Here is a 10,000-nt window from a genome sequence, read left to right as displayed (position 1 = left end):
ATATATATATATATATATATATTTATACATACATACATACATACACACATATATATATACACACATATATATATAATATATATATATATTTCCTGTTATGCTCAGGGGAGAGAGAGGAGTAGACACCCAGGTGAGGAGTACCCCGAGAGGTACACTCTGAAACCACACACTCCCACAAATTGCCGAACCAGCAGGTTGTAGTTAGGAAAGAAGGAGTGGTGGGGGGGGGGTGAATATATTCTTGTGAATGTGCGTGTGTGCATATCTATCAAAATATTTTTACTTTATTTGACGGCTCGGGTACACTAGCAACACAGAAAGGTCTCTCATATTTCCGAATTAGTTGAAAAAGTCGGTTGAACAGGTAACTTAGAAATGCTCCTCATCTGCAAACTTAACATAAGGATCAACAAAGTTAACTTCATCTTACCAATTGAAAACCTTAAGATTCTGAATGAGCTCCTTTTCTCAAAAACGTCTGCAACCAAATAAATTATTCGCTTACATGGTTGGGTTAAATTCAGCAGAAGGATCAGTTTACATCATGCAACTCCATATTCTAGTCCATGTCCTCAAATAAGTATACCGGATGTTTCCTTTATTAGAAACAGCATCAACTAGAACCACGATACAGAAATACAATAGGATGATGAAATGCATGAAATAAACAATTTTTGAAGCTGCAGAGATGAACCGAATACACAGGAACCTACCATAAGAACCGAGAGCTTGGAAAATGTGGGGGGACAGAAGTATTAAAAGGGTTAGCGCAGTGCTTTGGCATGGTTTGGCTATGTGGAAAGAATGGAGCAAGATAGGTTGGTGAAAATGGCATGCAATTTAGTTTACTTAGAAAAATCTGACTTGATAGGTTAAAGGTACAACTTGGAAGAAGGGACATTACCATCCAAGAAGGGAGAAAGTTGCACAAGATAAAGGTAAAAAGTAAGCGTGTGGAGAGAGCCAATAGACTACGAGCTTTCAGCAAAGCTTTATTTAGAGGCTAATCTTTTGTAAGTTTTATGCACAGATGGTTCACCCGCATTCAGCAACCTCAGTTAATATAGCAACAACAATTGTTTTTACTTTTCCCAGATGCTACTATTTGGGGAAACGCTTAATGTTGATAAATACACCTATCTATACACTATATATTTATTAATATATATATATATATATATATATATATATATATATATATATATATATATATATATATATTTAATATTATTATACAATTATATCTATATATATATTAATATAAATATATATATATATATATATATATATAAATTTATTAATATATGATATATATATACATACTGTATACATATATACACAACAACAACCACATATACAGCCGTTTCTAGTCCACTGCAGGACAAAGGCCTCAAACATGTCGATTCACGTCTTTGGATTGGGCCGTTTTTATCACCACGCTGCCCAGTGCAGAATGGTGATAGGAGATTTTTGTCTGATTGGTCACAGCAAACTAATCTAGTAGTGGGGGGGGGGGGGGTGCGCTTTGACTAGTACAGCTTCGCTGATCATGGGAATACACAAACCCTTTCACCACGTTAAGGTATCCCCACTCAGCAAGGGATATATATATATATATATATATATATATATATATATATATATATATATATATATATAATTTATATATATACATATACATATATATATAGATAGATAGATAGATATATACTGTATATATATACATACACACACACACACACACACATATATATATATATATATATATATATATATATATATATATATATATATACACACACACAAACACTGCACATATATGTGTAGACTAACCAGAACAATAAAAATCATGAGAGAGAGAGAGAGAGAGAGAGAGAGAGAGAGAGAGAGAGAGAGATAGAGAGAGAGAGAGAGAGAGAGAGAGAGAGAGAGAGAGAGAGAGAGAGAGAGAATATCCATTACTGACCTCCATACATCACTCTTGATGAGATCAGAAATATCACGATTGAGAGATCCCCACGGTGTTCAAGAGCGGCGACTTACAGAATTTCAAATTAATCGTGAGAATAAATCACGACTCGAGATCAAGGTCTGGGTAGGTGAACATTTCCGTGAATTCCAGTTACGTTCACTGTAAAGGGGGTGGGGAGATATGGCGAGCAAGGGGATATACCTAGTTATACACGACCCATGGGAATTTCAGGATAAATTACATACTTTTTTTTCCGAGATGTCATATTTCTATAAAGCCCCCTGCAATCTTTTTACCATTTCTTAAAATCAGGCTATTCTCCTTAACTTACGATCTTCTTCCTAATCTTTTTATCTGGATTCCAAAATTCGCTGTTCAACATATTGAAAACTGTTGCTGGTATTGAATATTCATAATCATTCACTCATAATCTGTCAGAAATAATACAAAAAGATAAGTGTATAAGCATTCTCCTCAATGATCCAAGAAACACAAAATTCTAAATTACCTGCACTGTTAGAAAAAAACCCTAATTTTAATCGGAAATTCTCCGTAAACATATACTGTTCTCAACCGTATTTCAGTAAAATACAGGCGACCGTAATTTTACCTTAATTTGTTATTATCTTTTACGGGTTGGTGACCTTACGGTCACCAACCCGTAAAAGATAATACGTCAATATAAGAGTTTTTAAAACGGTAAAAATCCTGGAATAAATGTTGCCGGGCATTTAATGTTTTTCTATTTAAAAGTAAATGAGAAATCAACAAACAACAAACTGTACCTTTCTGACGTTTAGTTGTTTAAGTGATCTATATTTTATTTTCTGTATCACTCCTGATATCTAAAAAACTCTGTACAGAGCCTGGCATGAGAAACTCTCCACAAGACCTTGTAATATTCCTTTCTTCAATCTTATTTCGAGATTTTTATCTTATCGCTCCATGGCTGCTGACTTCGGGAGATCACCTTGCCATATTGTGTGGAGTTCAACTACAAATGTTCCTTTTCGCCAACGGCTTTTCAGTAATTTACTTCTTTCATTTGAGCTTCGTTTATTACTCGTATGTGCAGGCCTCGTCAAAACTTTGTTAATAACATTCAATAGCAAATTGCCCTGCCATAGATTGTCACAATTGGGGCGGGGGGGGGGGGGGGGTTAACGGTACATACTAGCCTCCTTAAAATATAAAGTTTTCGGATAAAAATGCATTTTCCCTGTCATTTCCCATTCAGGCCTGCAATTAAAGTTGCATCAAAATTGTGTAGGAGTGGCCTTGTAGACTACATAATAAAAAAAATACTAATTTTTCTCCTTATCAATCTGTTCAAACTATCGCACTCAAATCGGTTTGTTTCCTCGATCCTAGATTCAAAAGGTAAACTCTACAGTGACAACTGCAAGGCTCACAATTGCTTCCCATTCTGTCGATACCATTTCTGCCTCTGTTCCCCTGTTTCTCTCAGGTGGCCTTGTACACTAACCATACCACAACAACCTGAACCGAGATGCACAAAACCACTTAATTTCAGTTCTGTAACATGATATTTTTCTATAGGCTCTGATACAACATCTCGAAACGTATGCCTGGGTAGTGGTCTATCTATCGGGGAGCGAATATCTGAAGTCTTAAGCAACCCTTTTGTTTCTTTCCTCCATATTTCAAGTCTCGTTGCTAAATGGGGCATTATGTTGCTCGATCTTCCAGATTTGGCAACGGGAGGGCAGAATATTGATGGATAGTTTACAACCGGTGGAGAGTGAGAAAAAAACGTTTATAGGGTATTGCGTACAAAGTAGACCAAAAAGATGTAATGTAATTCCTTAAAAAATGATAAGAGCGTTCAGTGACTACAAACCTCCGCCAGAGATAAACCACCTTTCAAAATATTAATATATATATATAAAAAAAGAGTTAATCACTGGAGTTAATCACTTTATGCATGTCACGAAGAAGATAATTTTTCTAAATCCTTACACAATTCTTCCCGTGAATCGATAAACCAAAACAATAAAAAAAAACACCTATCTTCGTCGATAGTAGAGAGATTGTGAAAGAAATAAGTAAACCCAACGTTTTCGTTCACTCTTGTTACTGTTCTTAAAATATTCCATTTTAATTGTTAATTACTTCCCTTCTAGTTTATATATTTCCTTATTTCCTTTCCTCACAAGGCTATTTTTCCTTGTTGGAGCCCTTGGGCTTATAGCAGCCTACTTTCCCAACATAGCTTGTAATAATAATAATAATAATAATAATAATAATAATAATAATAATAATAATAATAATAATAATAATACTTAAATGTTATGCGCTTAAACAGGAAGCGAGTCCAGAGTTGGTTTTGTCCACAACCTAATTTTGCCGAAAATGCAGGATCTTTGCTAAATGGATCATGAATAATCTTTAGCTAAGCTTGGCAATAGTAAGTATATGCTGGCGAATGAAGTGATACAGATTAACAAAATATGATAAAATACAAAAGGAAAAATTGAAGAAATAAAATGTAAGACCAATAACAAAAAAATTCTTCTCTATATACCAAAGAACAAGTGTGGATATATATATATATATATATATATATATATATATATATATATATATATATATATATATATATATATATATTTGGCATCATCTCCTACGCCTATTGACGCAAAGGACCTCGATTAGATTTCACCCGTCATTTATATCGACCTTTTAAATCAATACTACTACATTTATCATATCCTTCTTCCCGCTTCATAGTCCTCAGTCATGTAGGCCTGGATCTTCCAACTCTTCTAGTGCATTGTGAAGCCCAGTTGAAAGTGATGAACTAACCTCTCTTGAGTAGTGCAATAGCATGCCCAAACCATCTTCATCTACCCCTCACCATGACCTCATCCATATATGGTACTCTTATATTTTCATTACATATAAATAAATATATTTATATATATAAACATATATATATATAGAAACATATATATACACATATAAATATATATATATACACATATATATAAATATATATATATATATATATATATATATATAAATATATATATATATATATATATATATATATATATATATATATACACACACATATATAAATATATATATACACATATATATAAATATATATATACATATATATACATATATATACATATATATACATATACATATATATATATATACATATATATACACATATATATACATATACATATATATATATATACATATATATACACATATATATACATATACATATATATATATATACATATGTATATATACATATATATATATATATATATATATATATATATTTATATACACACATATATATATATACATATATATATATATATATATATATATATATATACACACATATATATATACATATATATATACATATATATACATAGATATATATATATACATACACATATATATATATACATATATATATATATATTTATATACACATATATATATATATATATATATATATATATACATATATACATATGTATATATATATATATACATATATATACATATATATATACATATATATATATATATATATATATATATATATATATATATATATATATATATATATATATATATAATTTTCCAGTCACGCTGAGCTCTCCCCATCCTCCGGTAGGGGAGAGAGAGAGAGAGAGAGAGAGAGAGAGAGAGAGAGAGAGAGAGAGAGAGAGAGAGAGAGAGAGAGAGAGTAGTCACCCGTGGGAGATGTGGCATGTTAACATGTGCGCATATCTAATCTAGCAGTCATTTTGACGGGTCGCGTACGCTAGTAAGAAACAATATGAATTAAAGATACAGCTCACTACCTGTCGTAAATATATCCAGCCGGCTATACTCAACAGTGAAATGAATCAGCAAATGAAAAGACTCCAATAAAATTCCAGCCACTACGACGAAGCAAGGCTAAGCAATGACGGTACATGATGCGCCACAATTAGCGCTATTCCGCTTCTTATTATTATGAGGTCAACACAGGAAGTTATTCAGCTGAACGGTCTACACAAAGGGAAATCCTTGAGAACGGTCATTTAAGAACACAGTATTCCATGGAGAGCTTTTTATTGAAATGTTCAGTATTCTAGACATGATATAGTATGAGAAATAAAGACAATTGTTCATAAATGATATCGAGGTTATTAGTTGATATCACAATGAGGGTATTCTACTTCCTTTATAAAGTATATATATATATATATATATATATATATATATATATATATATATATATATATATATATACATACACACATTATATATATATATATATATATATATATATATATATAAATATATAAATATATATATATATATATATATATATATATACACATACATATATGTATATATCTATATATATATACATACATATATATTTATATATACATATATATATAATATATATATATACATATATATATGTATATTTATACATATATATATATATATATATCTATATATATATATCTATCTATATATCTATATATATAAATATATATATTATATATATACATATTCTAAACATGTAGAAAACATAGTTTCATAAATATAAACAATTACTTATATTGGAGAAATAAAAAAAAATATTCCATGGATCCATAAAGAAATTATGACAAACATCGGAAAAAAAATATTCCATACATTTAATCGAGTCCCTTTGAGTCAATAGACGTAGGAGACGATGATGATGATCTATGAAGAAATTATTACAATAATTAACAAGAATTTATTCCATTATTCATGCAAAAAAATATTACAGAAATACAAATGTTATTCCTCGTATCCATGAAGAAACTTTTAGAGAAATCGAAGAAGAATGTATCCCACGATGCATGCAGAAACTACCAAGGAAGTCAAAATGTAACCATTTACATTTGGGGACATTATCAATTTCACCACACCAGGGGACACCAAGACAAGGCCCTCATGTTGGCAAGAGTGAAAGGAGTTCCAAATCCCTTCTATGGATAAAGGAATTCCAAGAGCAAATCGGGAAACGCCATAAAAGAGAAATGCCAAACTGCGACCTACACAAGGCGGTAACGTTTGCACAGTAACAGAAACTGAATAAATTTTACGGAACGATGTAAGAAATACTCCGATTATTGATTAAACAAGATTTATTGCAAGGTCAGAACAACATCGAGGGAGATTTCAACTGTCATTGAATACAAGAATAAATAATCAAGAACACGAAAAAATAAATATCTTCGTTGCAACCATTTTGGTCATTCGGTGAAGTGACCAACTGAAGTTCTTGCGAGCAAAATGATAAAATGAATAATCGATATAAATAAAAAATGAAAAACTTTAAAATCATTTCCATCACATGCAAAGCTAGTTTCGTAATTCGGGGAAGTAACCGACTAAAAAAAATATTTCGTGCAAAATGGAAAAATAAATTACCGACGCTGATAATGAACCATCTCGCTGAAAAATCGTGACCTAATTTCCTTATTCCCCGAAAATGTAAAATAATTAGTTAAGGGAAAATTATTACAGCACTGGTAAGGGGGAGATAATTATCGACTTTAAGGCGACCAACTTTTTACGGCTTCTCACTTACGTCACAAGAAATTATTCCAGATCTGAGAGGGAGGGCAATTTGGTCCAACGCTGAGAAAAGATATTTGAAAAACGATAAGATGCACGACCAGAGAGAGAGAGAGAGAGAGAGAGAGAGAGAGAGAGAGAGAGAGAGAGAGAGAGAGAGAGAGAAACTACACAGTTCAGCAAAATTCATAAAATTCTGTAATTATTGATGTAATAAAAACACCAATTACTACAATATATAAACGAAGGGAAAATGGATTACACCCTCTATGAAGACTTAAGTTTATTGAGAACTCTCGTGAAAATAAGAGCAACTCGGGAGATTGCTTCCGGGAAATTCAATCAGTTTTTCAATGGAAATGAAAACTTAAAAGTTCTCATTTACATTTTAGCTGAAAGGCAGATTTTATCTATCCTGTTTTCAGTTCTTGGAACCATTGTTTGCCACTGCCCATTGCAAAGAGAGAGAGAGAGAGAGAGAGAGAGAGAGAGAGAGAGAGAGAGAGAGAGAGAGAGAGAGAGAGAGAGAGAGAGAGAGAGAGAGAAACTAGTTTCTCTTTTATATTAGTTAAGACCTAAAAAATGGGTAAGGGTAGCTAACCGTGGCCTTATAAAGACGAGAGATTAAATGGTCAGAGTTAACTTACGAACAACTAAGTCACCCGCCGCAAAGATCCCTGGCGAAATAAGCCCCACCTCCTGATGAGGTCATAGCCAATCACATTGTGTCCCCTACAAATTTCAAATTACACTAACTTACAAGCAATTTAAGGGCATGTGTTGTGACCGCAGTTAACGCAGGAGACTCATGATTGGGTATGACGTCATCAGGGAGATTCACTTACAAATAGTACGGGTAATAATAAAAATGATAACAATGATGCCAAGGCCAATTTAATATGATATACTCGTGTACACGAGCCGTCAAAAATGACGCCTATATATTTATAAATAGTTATACACACACAAGCACACAAACAGATTCAACCCTTCTCACCCCCTCCCCCCCTTCCTAACTATAATCCGGCATTTCGGTTATTGTGGGAGATTATGATTTCAGACTGAAACCCCTCGGGCTACCTTCTGTCACCAGGGTATGACCACATCCTCTCCCTCCTACCCGCGGGACGAAGAGAGACCGAGTGAGGCACACGTTTGGTAATGCCGCTCAGCGTGGCAGGAATGCATTAAATATCACATAAGGTTGGGCTTAAGATAAATAGAAGAAAGACAGATGCTGAGAACGGAATATGCAATTGAAGATGAAATATCATTGGAAGGAGAAAGGATTAATGAGGTGGAATTATTCAAATATTTAGGAACTATGATCTCTAACACAGGATCTTTAGAATTTGAGTTTAATGAAAGATTGAAAAAGCAAATCAAACAATAGCTAAGTTAAGTAAAATTTGGAAATCAAATCGCCTGAAATTACATATACAAATCAGTTTAGTGAGAGTCGTGGTATGACAATGAAACAATATCCAACAGATTTTGTAGATTTGAGAACAAAGCCATCAGAAGAATATAAATGGCAGGACAGGAGTAGAAATTAAACTATAAGAGAGATTACTCGAGTGCCTTATGTTGATGAGATCATGGTGAGGGGTAGATGGAGATGATTTGGGCATGCTCTTCGCACTAGCCACAGAGATTAGTTCACCAAATTTTCAATTAGGCTCCACAAGGCACTAGAATAGTTGGAAGACCAACCCCTACATGGCTGAGGACTATGAAGCATGAAGTAGGAAATAATGAATGGAGAAGTATTGATTTAAAAGCTCAAGATAGAGACGACTGTCGAAATCTAACCGAGGCCCTTTGCGTCAATAGGTGATGATGATGATGATGAAGATGATGATGATATATATATATTTTACATTCATTTATATATATATATATATATATATATATATATATATATATATATATATATATATATATATATATATATATATATATATATATATATCTCCAGACACGTTGCTCTTTACTACAGGGGAGAAATACATGTGTTATAACTAAGAAAAAACCAGAATTGAAAGTTAGAAATAGTTTAGTTTCTATGAATAATAATCGTAAACTATCAAAGCATTACTTGATGCAAATTGTCTAAAATTCACTTTTATCATTAGTTATATGACGTGACTTCTAAACGAGAGTAAGAAATCAAATAAACTTTTACTAGAAAAACATTTTCGAAAGTGATATTACTTTTTTCTTTTTTCCCAAGTTCATTAAAGCAGTCAAAAAAAGAATAAAAAAGAATAAAAAAAAAAACTCCCTTGTCCCCACTTGTCAATGTTCGACCTATGCATGCAATGGACAACAGGAGAAAATGCATAAACAATAAAAACTGCCGAAGAAAAACAACTGTTGTAAATGTCATAGGCAGGGTATGTCTGGGGCTAATGCTATCTT

The 10,000-nt window shown here is 32.4% G+C and overlaps 1 protein-coding gene across 3 annotated transcripts in view; it reads right to left on the bottom strand.

Moving 5' to 3' along the window:
- The window catches only part of LOC137634167 (uncharacterized), a 327,902-nt gene that overhangs the window by 167,469 nt on the left and 150,433 nt on the right, over positions 1 to 10,000 (bottom strand). The window lies entirely within an intron of this gene.

Source organism: Palaemon carinicauda, chromosome 44 (genome assembly GCF_036898095.1).
Source record: "Palaemon carinicauda isolate YSFRI2023 chromosome 44, ASM3689809v2, whole genome shotgun sequence".
Classification (NCBI taxonomy): Eukaryota; Metazoa; Arthropoda; class Malacostraca; order Decapoda; family Palaemonidae; genus Palaemon; species Palaemon carinicauda.
This window is presented reverse-complemented; position numbering and strand designations above follow the sequence as displayed.